This window comes from Strix uralensis, chromosome 15 (genome assembly GCF_047716275.1).
Source record: "Strix uralensis isolate ZFMK-TIS-50842 chromosome 15, bStrUra1, whole genome shotgun sequence".
Taxonomy (NCBI): domain Eukaryota; kingdom Metazoa; phylum Chordata; class Aves; order Strigiformes; family Strigidae; genus Strix; species Strix uralensis.
In genome coordinates this window covers 3,797,825-3,813,701 of record NC_133986.1, presented here as the reverse complement: position 1 = coordinate 3,813,701, position 15,877 = coordinate 3,797,825, and the positions used below count along the sequence as shown (strand labels likewise).

Genomic DNA, 15,877 nt, shown 5'->3' with positions numbered 1-15,877 from the left:
CCTTGAGGCCTGGGAAGCACTAAACGACTGGAGTGTAACAGTGAAAATTAGTGATTTGAATAGAAGAATCATGAACTTTGGAAAAGAAAACATTACCCATCGGTGGAGCTCACAAAATAGCCCCTTACAGAAACTAAACAAGATTAATGAAGGTGAAGTCAAGAAAAACAACAGCTTTTAAAAGATCTCATGTCTTATTTTCTAAAGAGCACAACATAAAATACACTCAGTGCCACTAAAAACCTTTAATATGCACATATACATTTAACACAGAAAATAGGGAAAGCAAGTTTTATAGATGTCACCTTACTGTATTGCACAGAAAAAAAATAAAAATTTCTTAACCAAAAATTATTTTAAAAAAAGATGAAATTAACCTTCTTTCCAAGTATTTGGGTCCAAATTCCATGCCTTCAAATTTTGTCATACTTTGCTTAAAACTTAGAACTGGTAATTTAGATGTTTGAGTGCTACCAGTAATGTTTACATTCAGTGAAAGAACTATGCATCCTTCCCAAGTTCCTGCTGAAGAGTCTGGACACCCGCACACCCAGAACACAGCCCTTGAGGGCTCTGCTTCTCCACTTTTCCACAAATGAAGCATAGATATGACAATAAAAATAGCACCATTATGTCAGGATAATGTGGAGGCATGAGTGGCTATTGCATCTGGAAATCCATGCTAAAGAGAGCAAAGAGGAAGCCTTCAAAATCAGAAGTCATTGCTGAACTGTTGAATTTAATTCAAGGGTTATTCTCCAGGTAGGAATACCACAGGGGCCACAAGATGCTGCCTTCTGAAAAGGCAAATTGCTGCCAATCAGCCGGTCAGGTGTGGCTCGCCTGCACACAAGACCAGGACTTCTGGTAATGGCGGCTGAGCTTGGACCTTGGTGGGATCAAAGAGCTGCAAAACAAGAGCAGCCACAGACGCCTCTCTCAGGTTGCTGTGACTCCCTGCCTGCTGTGTGCCATTCAAAATCTGGCACTTGCCTCTGGCACTTGTGGTCTGACTTTCCAGGGCAATGACTTTCTAGGGCAACACTGGAATTCCAAAATACCCAGCTCCTCCTGTAAGTTGGCCATGGCAGATTGTGATTACTTAGCTCAGTGCCATGCTGTGACCCCTGGTGTCACTCCCAAATCACGCTGGAACATTCACACAAATGTAAATCCACCAGCTGTCAGGAGACAGCGATGAGGAAACCTGAATCATCACTGGTGAGTATGGAATTGAACCGCTATAATTATAACAGTGGGGTTAGAGATGCCCTCTTCTTCACTGAAGAGTGAATAAATAAATGCATGCCTAAATGACTGTAGCACATATACATCTAATATAAACCACATTCCAGGACTTTATAACTTGCCTGTAAACACCTGCTCCAATGAAGATGGGATATAAAATCCCACTCTTCTATTGTGTTCCTTTAAAAAAGGGGGGGAAAAAGAACTACGCAATTTTTTAGAGTAATAAACAGACATCTTAGGTGATTTCATTCAGTTGTCTGGATTATTCTGATTTTTATAACGTTATACTGGGGCTACAGTGGTTTGAGACACAGTTCATCTAGCAAGCACTTGTAGCTTGCCTAGCAGTTCCAAGAGTAGAGATGCAACAGCAAACACAGTGCTTATAACCTACCCTCAGAGCAAAATGTACTTTTGCCAACAGCGGAACCAATCTGCTGTTGGCCAGGGGTTGTCACTCACTTGGACAAACCCATCTAATTTGTGATTGAGCCATGCTCTGATAAATTTTATGGTGCTTCTCACAGGAGTTTCTCAGATCTAGAGTCCTTAGTAACAGTAGAGCCTCCCTCCAGTTGCCAGTGTTGGACTCCACCTCTTCTGCATATACAGGCATCTTTTCACAGTCTTTTCACCATAGCATATACAAATCTATACACTCAGAAGCCTATTGCTTAGAAACAACTCATTTCTAAGAACAAAATAAAAGCCTCTAAAAAAAAAAGGTATCCAGCTTACCAACAAGGCTCAGTTTTTAGACATAAAACCACACTGATATATGAAACCACACTAGAAAACCCATCACCTTCATGACAAGAATATTGTAGCAATAAAAGTGCATCAGCTCTTGAAATCCTGCACTGTTTGGTGATCTGCTCCAGTGAGGTTCTGCAGAGATCCATTACCTCTAGAGACCACGGTCTGGACTGAGCAGCAAAACACAGAAATGTGATCTCTGTCAGCCTTCACACAACACTTACAAAACTAACACACGCTGCAACATAACTGGCTACTTTTGCTCAAAACCATCAGATGACTGAACTTGCACAGCAGTGTAACAACTCTTTAAGCAGATAGTTTTCTTGGTGCTTTGGAAAAGTGGGAGACCAAATGTAAAACTCCACCAATACACACTAGGCAACTGACACAAAATCCAGCCAAATACTAACAGGAGTTAAAACAATAAAAATTGCTATTTCCAGTAAAGCTCTCTTTCAGTGCGGAATTCTTAGTTGGCAAGAACATCCCCTCCTATGTTGTTTAGATTCAAAGCTACTCACCAATCAATGCAAATTACCTCTGACCAGTGGTTTCCCAGTGAAAAATGCTCACTTTCCAGAATGCTAGGTTAATATCATCATATGAGATTTGAAAGGAAAACATCAATTGGAACTAAACTTCTGAAACTGTCCAGTAGCACTCCTCAGTATCTAGCCTTGCTGTGAACAATATCACATTCAGTAGCAGAAACAAGTAAGCAAAGCTTTCCTTGAAGATGAATGGTCAAAGTTACACATAAGTATTCTAGTATTGTTTCCTTCTCAGTAAACTAAGGAATTTGTTTGCTCACTTCGCCACTTTGCATTTGTTGTACATGGGACAACTGACTGAAGAGGCATCTATACTATTTATGCTCACAAAAGATGCCAGACCTTTAATTTAAATGCCAACTTGGGCTCTTTTTAAAATATGGAGCTTTAACATTCAAAAGTCAGATCTGAACCTCATGTTAAGCAACACACTTACAAAAACTGCCACATGACAAAAGTGCCAATGCTTTTTCCCACATTTCTGCACTGCTTCCTGTCCCATCATAATTTTTCAGATGAAAAGTGTTTTTATAATATGTTAATTTTCAGTATTGCATACAATAATCAGCAAACAAATTTGCTTGAATCAGAGTAACATGAAGTTCAGAAATAGTGTGAGCCATGATCTTAGGAATGCGTGTGAGACCGTATCAGTATTATATTATCCAGCACTAATAACTAACCTGCACATTTTTTATGGCATGCATCACTCTTCACTAAGTGTTAGTTAACCTGCCCCTTCCCTGAGCTGAAGGAAAGGTAGTCATTCTTAGGTGGACAACTAACATAAGTCAAACGAGTTGACTCTAGCATCCATTTCTCTTCATCGACTATGTTTCCGTGACTACCTCAGATGCAGACATCTACACTAAACAGACAAGATGAATCTCATCCTCAGCATATGAACATGAAGCCTTTTTTTCTCTAGGATCCAAGTGCATACTTCTATTCATAGAGATTCATTGTGTCATCTTATTAAAGCCTGGCTACGAGGCTATTATAGCCCTTAATTATATTAAGTTTAGGATGTGTTTTTTAGAAGTGTTTTAGAAAAGTAGAGCTGTTTCTGTATTTTGAGGTTGCTGGGAGCTTTGTCATTTGGAACTCTTCACAGGTGATTCACGAAATGAAATACTAAATTTTACTGATGTAAAATCCAGCAGAGCTGTAAAACATTACAGGTTTGTTATTATTGTTATTATCAGTTTCTGCTCTTGCGAACTGCAGCAGGAAGAAGTACTGAGAAGGGATTACAGAGAAGTTAATTAAAGAACTAACAGTATAAAATACTGTCTGATTAATTAAAGAATTAACAGTATAAAATACTGTCTGATTAGAGGTATCACATTCAAAGAGTTACCTAAAACTCTCGTTTTTTCAGTAAGTTTAGACCTTGCTGTGGTAAGATGGCAGTAGACAGAAGCTTGCACTGAGCTGTAAATGTGAAGGCACAAACTTTTTGACAATATCAAGTTCACACGGTTCCCTGAAGATATTTCTCAGGCAAGAAGGACAACAGGATATAGTAAACTTAAAAACAACAAAAGAATAACATGAAGAGTAGTAGCTATGCCTAAGTTATGGAAGCAAGATACAGCTCTTAAAAAACTGAGATTTATCATAAAAGTTGACTCTACTGAAAAGAAAGAAAATTTATAATTCTACATTATTTATTTGAAATACATAGCTCAAATATATACTGTAACTTTTTTTAAAAAAAGTTAAATTACAAAAACTAGCAGTGCATTTAAATGGTTAAGAAGTTTCTGAACTGTTCTCTTCCCTAAGAAAAGATGTTCTCAGGTTGCAGCTACCCTGAAAAAATAGCTTTCCAGTATTTGAGTACTTTTAAAGGAAGTATTTCTAACCCAGCAGCACATTAGTATGTCCTTGAGGACAGAGCAAGACAAATACAGATCACGTATCACTGTGCTCTCAGAATTAAACAGCAAGGGAGAATAACAATGGTCGTGTAACTCCTAGTGAGAGGGATTCTTCAGAAATGGAAAGCTGCACTGTTTTAGAGATACCTCTGCTCTCTTGTGAGAGTTTTATACAATAGTGGCATGCTGTACTTCTGGTACCTGAGAGAGGGATATATCCTTCAAAACCTTTTCTTCAAGACAATTCATGGGACCTTCTCTCACAAAGAGGTTCAGAGTCACAGACAAATGATTAAAAGTCTGAAAAGATTTCTTGATGAGCAGAGACAGTCATGAAAGAGGACTGTACATCTTAAGAGAATTTGTGAGTAAGAGGGTATTCAACAAGTGCATATTAAATAATGAAAGATACAGAGAAAACAGGCACTCTGTATTTAGCCTGTATTATAACCAACTTTTAATGAAACTAAAGGGTAACAGCACCTAATTAACTAGTGGAACCCCTAGTTTTACTAGGCTTGGAAGAGAAATTTAAAACATTGTAAAGACAAGCTGCCCACTTGTTTTGGAATAGATATTTCTCAATACTTCTCACGGAACATCTTTCACTCTTTAATAAAACTATAATTGAAAACACTGTAAAAGTGGTGTGATTCCATGGATCAGCTACAGAACTCTTACCATTATGATTTGGTAATCAATGACAGGTTATAAAAACATTCAATGTTTTATTAGAGAAGGAAATTATGTTTACATTTCATGGCATGTCAAACAGTGGCTGAGAAGAGACAAGGAAGAACCTTTCCACTCCTTTTCCCCTGCCTTCCCTGGACAACTTGTTCTGACAGCCTGCTCTGGAGTTCCATCCATCATCCTCCGAATGATCTCCCAACAGCCATGATCAGATGCAGCATACCAAACTACATGACACATTATGACACACTCCTATGTGACCATGCTAATGCACTTGCAAAACTGCGTACATTTACAGAACACATTAATAAAGTTTTCTTTAGAGACTTCCTCTTCAAATTTAAGATTACACACACTGTTTACAGTGTAGATGGTCACCAGAATGGAATTTAACTATCTTAGCCATTTGAAAAATATTGCCATATCTTGAACATTTAACAAGGTTTCCACAGATTTTATATGGGTCAAAGGGAGGGAAAGTGCTTCTAAGATACTTTTAAGATAACACTTCCATTCCACTTAGAATGGAAACTGCCTTTTTGACACCTAAAGCTGCCGAGTTCTCGATCTGCTTTTCTTCAGGTAGAGAATCCATTAAGTGATGAACAACTTCTCAAACAGGGTTATGCACTTTTTACACTTTATGCACATGGCCTCAGATTCTTCCAGCTACTTTGAAAGTTTTTGATGTGTGAATGAGCCATGAGCTCTTGCCTGCAAGACCCACAGAGCACTGTACTGAGGGGTAAAGGCAAAGCACACTGAGCTCCCATGACTCTGTGGATTTGGGGGCATTATTCTGGAACCCGAGGGAGTTGTTACAGAATTCTGTGAATTTTTTTCAGGATGCTTTGAGGAGTACATGGAATAAAAGCCCTCAAATTTCACGTAAGTACCAGTTTTCTGAGATTCGTTTAAAAAAAGTAAAATCCAGAACTTGCCTGAACTCTTGCCTGCTTTAACACCAACATTTGCTCTAAGGTCATCACCAGATGAATAGAAAGTTTTGTTTACCTTTCAGTCTACTCAGACAAGATAGATTTTGTTTTGGGAAGATGTTTGGGTTGTAATGTAAAGTGCTCATTGAAAGATGTTTATGTTTTCTCTGTATGTAAGGTTTTCCAGAGTCTTTGGTGGTGTCATAAGATGTATTTCATAGCATGTTCATACAAGAGTAGGCTGTTTAAATTACCACGCAAGACCCTGTAACTACAATAAAAGCTGCAGGAAAGCAATGCTAGCCATAGAGCAGCAAGGCTTGCGTTCTGATAACGCTAACTCCACATTAAACACTTACTCTGTGTGTGACTTGGCAAAAGGTTCTTCCCAAAAATTACAGCTAAACTCCATTCTTTTCATGCTTTTTTCTTTTTTCTTTTTTTCCTAGAAAGGAAAAGAGAAGGTTGATAGGAATAAATACATGTTTAGATAGCATATATTCTTTGACTAAAAGACTAACTAACTTCTCAGTTACAATGGAAGCACAGAACATTCTTTAACTTTGTATTTTCATCACTGAATCAAAGATAATTAAAAAAGATAATTCCTACATAAACTGAAAAAAGTCAATTTCCTGAAAAACAGTGCAAAAATGATATTTTGTTCAAAATGAACTCCATAGCAAAAGGAGCAATATGCTCCTCTTAAAAACCTAAGCATCAAGTTCTTTCTCAGAAGTTCAGATTAACTTCCCCATACATTCTCCTTCTTATGAGACTGATACTTAATAAACTATATTAATTTGTTTGTGTCCATTTTCACTAGAGGCCTAGAAAGGCCAAGCTCATTTGCTTTGTGTAGACACAAAGGGAGACCACACCATTTACCAGAAGAGAAATCACTTTTCCTTATTACAGTGAAGCATGCTGGTTGTTGTACTGGTTGCCATTACTAGATGAGAAATAAAGTAATTTCTTATATTATACCTGCCCCAAACCACTCTATTGTAGTTCTACAATACCTGAAACATGAATATACAATATTGTTTTTAAGTATCTAAATTGTCCAGTTGGTCAAAGAGCTTGGTGACTCCTTGAGGAAGAGTGGCAATGGTAAGGAAAGACCAAAAGGATAACAAAATATCTGTAATTAAGATGATGTTTTGTAGTGTGTGAGAGAAATCACACAAAAATCCTTCCACAGAAATGTTAAAAAACTTTGAGATATAACTAAGTCATTTAGATGCAGTTTTAGTTTAAATGTGAACTTGCATATGATATATGTGATTTTATATGTATTTATATACACAAACCCCAGAAAATCTGTAGATAATGTACAGAAATGATAACTATCACTGGATAAAAAACACTATAGATTAATGAAAAAATTTGAACAAATCCTGAACTGCCTAAGAAAGGGTACACAGTTCTGACAGATCCCTTAGTACAGATGGTGGGAGTAAAACATATCCACATGATAATCACATCCTTACCAAAATTGAAAACGTATGTGAAAGTCATGGTGGTCTTGCAAAAATATAAACTCATAAACGGTTTCTTGATTTGGTGTCATCATTCATTTCTTTCATTTGAGAAATCAGTTTTAGTAGGCCAAACAAAGATTGATGTTTTTTTCATAAAAGGATATTTTATGAAATAGTGAAATGTAGCATATTTCTACCTGATAAATGCAGAGACCTGTAAACTTTGAACCCACATTGGCCTTTGTTGCTCATGACCCTGTTTAAGTGATTTATTTTCTTTTAACAACTGCAGTCTGCAGGAGGTAGAATATACTGTGTAGATCTTTAATTCTGTTGAAAATTGGAGAGTTTAAACAGAACGGCTGACATTAGAAGACCTATTACTGAAAAGTCCTATTATCTTCATTTCAGTATCCCTTTTAGGAGCAATATTTATGGTTGGAGAAAATACATAATTTATAAAAACAGCCTGGTAGGCTGCTGCAGAGCAATGGAGGAGTTGGCATCCTTGCCCCCACATCAGGGTGTCTAGTGGACTGCATCAAAGCTGGAGACTCTGGAAACCTGGCATATGCAAAGGTATAAAATCAGGAATCTTGTCTGTTGTCTAGAAGAACATCTTGAGGGAACTGAACACTCCTCATCTTTGTGAAACATTTAGATTTCAAAGATTTAGCAAATTCCAAGGAAATAATACTCTGCTAGAATTTTTCTGCCAGGCTTTCAGTACAAGGGCAGCTTTATCTTCAACTTAAATAAATTCAGTTCCCTTTTTGCCCTCACCTCACTGCTTTTTACTTATATTCTGTTAACGTGCAACAAAGTCAAATAGCATCACAAGCATACTTCCTACTCCTTGGTGTGAACGTCACCATGGAAGCTGAGCAGATCGGTCCTCTTCCACATGTAGGGAGAAACCATCCCAAATCTAAAACATTTTCCATACAGAGAGTGCAACTTTGTTTCACAACAGTGGGGACTCATGTCAGGTAGTTTCCCCAGTAGCATAGGGAAACCCACACTACTGCTCTAATAATCTTCATTAGATGACTGGCCTACAAAATCTTAGCAGGCTTTAGTATGTATCTCTGCATTATCACATAGTGCCCAAGGCTCCATCTCATAAAATTAAATGGATACTATCAGAGAAATGAATAATGCTTTTTTTATTCTGTTTTGAAGTTGCTCATTCATGAAACAAGCTTCTTAGGTTAAGCAAATTCTGTGTTTGTGAAACATCTCCTGAATATATGGTGCTATAATAAAAATAATAAATGTTTAAAGCTCCCTTACTTTCCTTTACTCTTCATTATTAGAAATAAATCTTATGAAGCAGATAAAAGTATTACAATTAATCCCTCCTGAACGGAGACAGTATGTACTATTCTTTTCAATACAAGAGAAACTGGCTTTGACTAGAGTGGCAACAACTGGCAAACTGATTTTATAGTTTTGATTTATTGAATATTAGGAAATAGACTTTTTTAATAACAACTCCATTTAAGTATTCATTAAAATGGAATTAGTACAAGCAGGGCCAGATTCTGATACCCATATTCTTGTCAGACAGCATTTTATTACAGAAAAGTCTCACTGACATCAGTGGGATTACTTGTAAAAGGCTGTTCAGCATGAGTGAGAACACAGAGCTAGATCCTAACAGGGTACAGAGGACTACAGAGGTTTTAGGCACTCCTCCCCGATCCTGAAAGTGCCCCCCACACCCTTCAGCAATGGCTGGAGCAGTATGTCATTGTGTGCCCAAGGCACCTCATCTGCACTGGTGTGCATCGACTCCTGGATCTCACCAACACAAGTATGTGACTTGCCCTCTCCCTGCCCCAGGTATATGGGACATGAAATATATATCTTCATCCTCACAATGGAAATAATTCCCAAAGGTTGATTAATTTGTTTTAGACCTTATGTTAAAGATATTTATCTTCACAGTTCTTCCGTTTGAGCAAGTTTGACCTGAAGAATGTATAGCACGTTGCCATAAAAAAGCACTATGAAGATGGATTTTGATTTATAAGAAAAATCACTGAGAAGGAAAAAAAACAGGGGGCTATAGTAAGGGATCTTATTAAAGGATCAAGGCTGCATACTCTATTTCTCTAAATTACACAGCAGAAGAGAAGACCATCTTGCATTTTTGTTTTGTACACTCCTGATTTAAATATACATATAAACAAATTCCAGTATGTGATGGCTACAGGTAAAGAGAACCAGCTTAGTTATAAATACTATTGATAGTTAGAAAAAGCATATTGATTTTTCCATATATAACCCAAAATGTCTCTCAAACTCTGAGTTCTAGCACCTGCACTATCTTTCTTTATTCAGTAATCTCTATAACGAGCAGGGAAGGAGGCTGAGAAATTTGACCTTTATACAGAGAGCAATGACGTATGAGCAAATAGTGAACATCCTAATTTATCTTTCATTCAAAATTATTTGGCAACTGATTTTGGAAAATAATATTTAGTATATATGCTGTGCTTTTATATTTCCATTGCATACACCAGTCATATGTGGAATATACTTCTACTCCTTGAGTGGGTGAACATAGTTAGAATCCAGTCCTGACAGCAAATACCTCACTGTCTATTCAGTGTACATACAGCCCTTCTTCCTCTAAAAGGCTGCTGTTTCTGCAGAATTCCTTAGCAGAAAACTCATTTGCCAATAGAAAAACAAATATGGTCAAAGCCAATTTGTTTAATACTTCTTTAAAATCTAAAAAAAAGGTCTATTCTTGGTTGTAAGTATTATTAGCGAACAGACTACTTCCTATTGTTTAACTTTGGTTTAAAAACTAGGCAACACTAAAGGTTTCTATCGCATAGTTCTCGAAGGTCAGACTTGAAAGTTTAAACTTCAGGTTCTATTGAGATAAAGGCACTGTGCTTTGCAAAGTTATGCTATTATCCCTGGTTATAATCTTCACTGACTTCAGAAATAATTGCTTTCCTTAAACAAAAAGGAAGTCTGATTCTAATTTGCTATCTAGATCTACATTCTTATATTCTTTTTATAGAGTTTTGAACAAGTTATCACTGGAATCTTCCTTCACTCAAACATAAGTGAAAGTTTTATCTTACTTTAGATATCACAAAAATAATTTATGACTAAGGAAACAAAACCTTTTGTCTCACAATATATTTCTTTGCGACAGCTGTGGTATTTCACTGAAAGCACAAAAGCCGTGATGGTCTGGACTGCAATCAACCATTTTTAATAGGAAATTTTTACAGACTTTTAATAAGATCCCTAACATAATTTATGGGGAGAGGTTTTGAAGTGAAGAGGCATTGTTTGGCAAAGTGTTCTTCCTCTAATCTCAGGAAATTTAAATAATCGAGTGCTCATTTCCTCTAAATTTAGGATTTCTCCTAAAAAAATGGTTAAGAAAAACACCTGCTACACTAGCAGCAAAATAAGTGTATCTAGAGTCCAAACAAAATATATTTCTAAAGGCTTTTCAAAGGCAAAATGCTCCACATCAGAACCCAATACTATTAATAATGATGCAATATTGAATTTTGCTTCTTAAACTCTGAATATTTAATAAATATTTTGAATGAAGATAGCATGCTGGTCAGGATAACTGCAGGGTTTTTTTAAAAACTGGTACAGTTGGGGGAATTGAAATAAGTGGGCATATGTGGAGAATTTACAGTTTATAAGAAAACCAGATAAGCACCCAAAAGTTACTATCCTTACTGAAGTTATACAGAGTTCCTTCGACTACAGAACTTCACTGGAAGAATAAGGACAGCAGGCTTCCCCCTGAGATCTCTGATGTGTCTTGTAAGAAGAAACTCAAAGGGTATTTTAGCACTTTCCATTTAGTCCCAGCCAGAACTAGGGAAAAACCAGAAACATGAGTAGGAAGCACACTTCTATACATCGATAAAGCTAATCAAAGCTCCTGAATAGGAAACAGATTTACTTTGGCTGACTGGGATTTTGGATGAAGTTCTGAATTAGTTTTTACCCTGAGTAACTGTCTGTAATTCTTAAGTAATAGCTGACCTAACTGTGTTTCCTCAGTCTAGGCTGGTTAGAATATCTCTCCCAAAGGAGAGAAAAAGAGAGGGAAAACCTTTAAAGGAAGGACTCACAAACAGCTCAGGTACAGTCACCCTACCCAGGACTTGTCCGGGTCACTGCGTGCCAAAGACCTCAAGAGGGCACTCAGCACAAAATGTACTGCATCACAGGAATGAAAGGGGTCTACAATTATGTCCCTGGCCAGTTTTCACAGAAGGCAGTTATCCTTATCCAGTTTTCCAGAGAGCCAACCTCAGCTTTCATCTCATCACTACAGATACAGAACTGGGAAAAAAAAAAAAAAAAGAAAAAGAAATTCTGAAGAGGAAAAATTATGCCATCATACGGTCTGTACTTCTTTTCTGTATTGAAGGTCTGTTTCATCAACGCTTTTAACAAAAAAGGAGCAGTTTCTAGAGTCAACTCTAAACCCTTTATTTTCAAAAGCTGTCTGTTGGTTTCAAAGAGCCGTTGGCTCCATAAAGACTGCTTTGTAAGATGTATCACCTGAAGAACTTTGTTTTCTTCAGCCACCATGTTCAAAGCATGCAGGACATGCTTTAGACTCCATCTCTCACTCTGTCGTTTGCCTACAGAAACAAAACAAAACAGTTTACAGTGGGTGCCAGCCAAGACTTACTTGGATGTTCCTTTCTGCATGTGTATACACATACACATACATGCACAGACATACACACATTAGCCAGTTCTGAAATGGCAGTGACCTCGCTGGGGTTCCTGCTGTGGCCTGTCCCTGAGGGGCTGCTCCCACCCTACCCTGCTGCTGCAGGGCACTGGCGGCTGAGGCTCCCCAGCCCTGGGGCACCAATCCTGGCAGCCTCCCAGGATTCCTTCCGCAGAGCCTTAACCTCATCCACGCCCCGTTTCTGAACTGGCTTCACAAACTGCAGACAGGACTATAAACAATTGCCTCGTTTCCACAGAAATGTCATTATTCCAATAAAACTGAAACCCATTCTTCTACTACGTCCTCTTTACATTGGTAGTTTCACAAAAAACATACTGCCCCCTTTATATTCAAAGTGGACTTCCTGATGCACAAGTTCAAATCCCAGCTATCATCTATCATCTTAATTCTTCTGGGACAAATAAAGTATCATGCAAGATACCATATGTGGATATTTCAGCACAGCTCTTTAGAGTCATGTCCTGTCTACCCAGTGTGATCAATGGTTATTTTATTTTTGTATATTTAGAATAAAGTATGACAAACCTCCTTCTGGGTACTCTACCTAAACAAAAAATAGCCAAATAGACCCTGAGGTTGGGAGTTAATTCCCTATGTGACTTGGGCCATTTATATACCCTGGGGTATCTGAGATATCTGCAGAGGAATCTCAGACACAGGATGAGATCTATAGGAGACTCACGGCAGCTTGTAGCCATACACGATACCCCAGAAGCCAGACTGGCACTAGGCACATACTTCAGCACCTGAAATGTCTCCTAAAGATCTGTGCAAATCAAATGTACGATGTATCCTTATTCCCCCAGTGTGTTGGATGCCAAGTTACCTTTATTCTCACAGGACTGTATTACGCAGTACTAGATGAAAGTCATCTGAACTTTAAAAATGCCTAAACACTCATGCACTGAAAATCACATTCCAGATTAGGCACACAAAGGACAGACCTATCTCTATACCTATCTACAACTTCCTGCTGACCTATGACATACAAAATACTTGCAAAACTATCAATCAGACAGTATTAAAATATCCTGTTTGAAAACACTTTTAGTAAAGATAATTCATCAGTTAATGTGGGGATATTATTTCAGAAATACTGCTCAAACTAGAACAAATTAATTAGCCCAGATTTGGATGATAGAAAAATTAAGAGTTGAACCAATATTCAGAAGTCATACAAGCATGTAGGTGATCAAAATGAATTTCAGTCATGAACTTTATTAAAGGCAGTGTGGGCCTTCATCAGGTTCATTGTGCTCAGTGCTGTGGAAACTGAGAAGCAGAGGCTACCCCTGCTCTGGTTATTAGACTCCATGAGTAAGTCTAGTCATTATTTGGTCAGGTTTGTAGGTGAAAAAAAAGAAAAAAAGAGGTTTGTGTACAGCAGTCTTACTAACTTAAGAAATTTAGGTAAGTTTTTAAGACACTTTTATCTTTGCACACTAAGGTGGGTATAATGATAATAAGGTGATGTGACTAATAATTAATTCAACCTTTATTGATAAAAGGTTGAAACTGCTAGTGCTTTCAATATCCTCTACATATTTTATATAAAACCAGTATTAGAAACATTTCCCAAAATGTTTGGTGATCTAGAACAAAACCAGGTTATGGATAGTATCATGCTACATGTGATAGTTGTGATACAAATGTGTAAAACTCTGAGTACAGAGCCAAGATACGCAAAGGCTGTGCTGCAAGCTCACAATATTCCTCCAAACCTCGGATTTTGACTTTAATTCCTGCAGATTGCCCAGTAATTCCACAGCAGAGTTAAGTTTTTTCAGCTTCTGCAGAAGGGGTGGAACTCCCACTCCCCAGCCAGTGAAGCTGAATTCAACAAGATTTGTTTTAGTGAGGAATGAAAAAATTTCATAGGGAATTTCCAGCACAACAAAAATAGCATCTACTACTTTCTAAGCACAGCAACTGTCTGGAGTGGCATCTTTTAGTCTATAAATCCCTCGAGTTCATTATCAATTGCTAGTTTTTCCTAGTTTCTTTCCAACATATTGCCAAACCTCTTTGAAAACTCCGAGGTTGCCCCATTCATACTCAATGAGTCTCCAAAGTTTGTGTAACTGATTTCTAAATACAAACCACTGAGAATATCAAATATAGATGCTAAGGTCCCTTTTTATTTGTGTTTCCATATTTATTGCTAAAATCTCATTTGTAAAATTGGGGCTAAATGAGTGTTTCACTGACAGCAGAGCAATGGCTTTTTTTGCTAAACAGTGTCAACACTAGGAAGGCACTCAGTGGTATCATTGATAAATCAATACAAATTTTTTTCATACCACAGATTATTTATTTAAACTCTTCAGGCATAAAACACTACCTCCAGTCCTGGTGAACTGTATCTCATTTAGTTACTTTAGATCAGGGACCAGACTTTACAAAGCACTGTACCATCAAGATGATTCACATGTTCTAATTTAAGCAATATGAATCACAGCACTGTAGTACCAGCTTCAGCTTTCTCATTAGCAGAATAATCATCTCAGCTCTCTTTTGCTGGCACTTCAAAACTCTGTTACTGGTTGCCAGACTGTATTTCTCCAAAGAAATATTTATCTTGAAATACTCAATGACTTTTAGAGTAATAAAAAGCTCTTAATTACTTTCTAGCCAGTAGTTATGTAGCAGTAAGAGGCCATCCATGAAGCCTCCTCTCAAAACCCTCCTTTAAGTCTTCAGAAAATATTTAACCCAAATAGCTGTGAACCTGTCTGTTCTCTAAATTTCTGTATCCAGTGAACACTTAGCATATGCCACAGTGAAGTAAAAGTTTGCTTGTGTTTTTTTTTCCCCTCTACTTCTTTTTCTTGGCTTTCATTTTAGCCTTTGACACAATCAGGAAGGTGAAGATACACTCCTGTTGGTCTGCCAGAGCTGTTGAATAGGAAATTTTATACTCTTTAGCTGAAAAAATGTGCAATACATGGGTGACACCAAGTCATGGTTTGTTACCTTGACTCGGAGTATGAGCTAGGCCAGTTAAGCCAAACTAAGCAACAGGTTCCTAGCACCTGGTTGGGGACTTTTGTCCTTTCTCTGACCATGATTCACTCCCGACAGACCTAAATTAAGTCTATTATTTGAACTCGTCCCAAGAAAGGGGACTCGTTAAGAACTTACACTTTTAAGGGGTGTGTGTGTAGGAAATGCTCCTTTTAGACGGAAAGGGAGAAAAAACCCCTTTCTTTCCACACGGTAGCGGTCCCGCCGTTGCAGACGCCCATGGCCCGCAGGCACAAGCGAAGGCACACCCTGCGGCCCAGGCGCGGCCCAGGCGCGGCCCGCTGCCCCCGGCAGCCCGTGAGGCGGGGCCCGGGGCCCGGCTGCCGCTCAGTCGCCGGGGGGCCCGCAGCGGGACTCCGCTGGCCAGGGCCCGAGGGGAACCGCTCGGGGACCGGGGCGACAGCAGAGGGTCACCGCGGCTTCCTCACCCCATCTCACCTCACCTCACCTCACCTCACCTCTCCTCACCGCACCCCACCCCACCGCCACCAGCCCCTGAGCGGCCGCAGCCGGCCCCGCCCCGCGGCGC

General features: G+C 38.4%; 1 protein-coding gene across 1 annotated transcript in view; it reads right to left on the bottom strand.

Moving 5' to 3' along the window:
* WT1 (WT1 transcription factor) overlaps positions 1 to 15,846 on the bottom strand; it is a 93,114-nt gene extending 77,268 nt beyond the window's left edge. The window contains exons 1-2 of the mRNA XM_074885034.1: positions 15,466 to 15,846; positions 6,435 to 6,520 (exon numbers count right to left, since the gene is read on the bottom strand). The gene's annotated coding sequence lies outside the window, so the exon portion shown is untranslated. The remainder of the gene's footprint in view (positions 1 to 6,434; positions 6,521 to 15,465) is intronic.
* Positions 15,847 to 15,877: the final 31 nt, after the last annotated feature.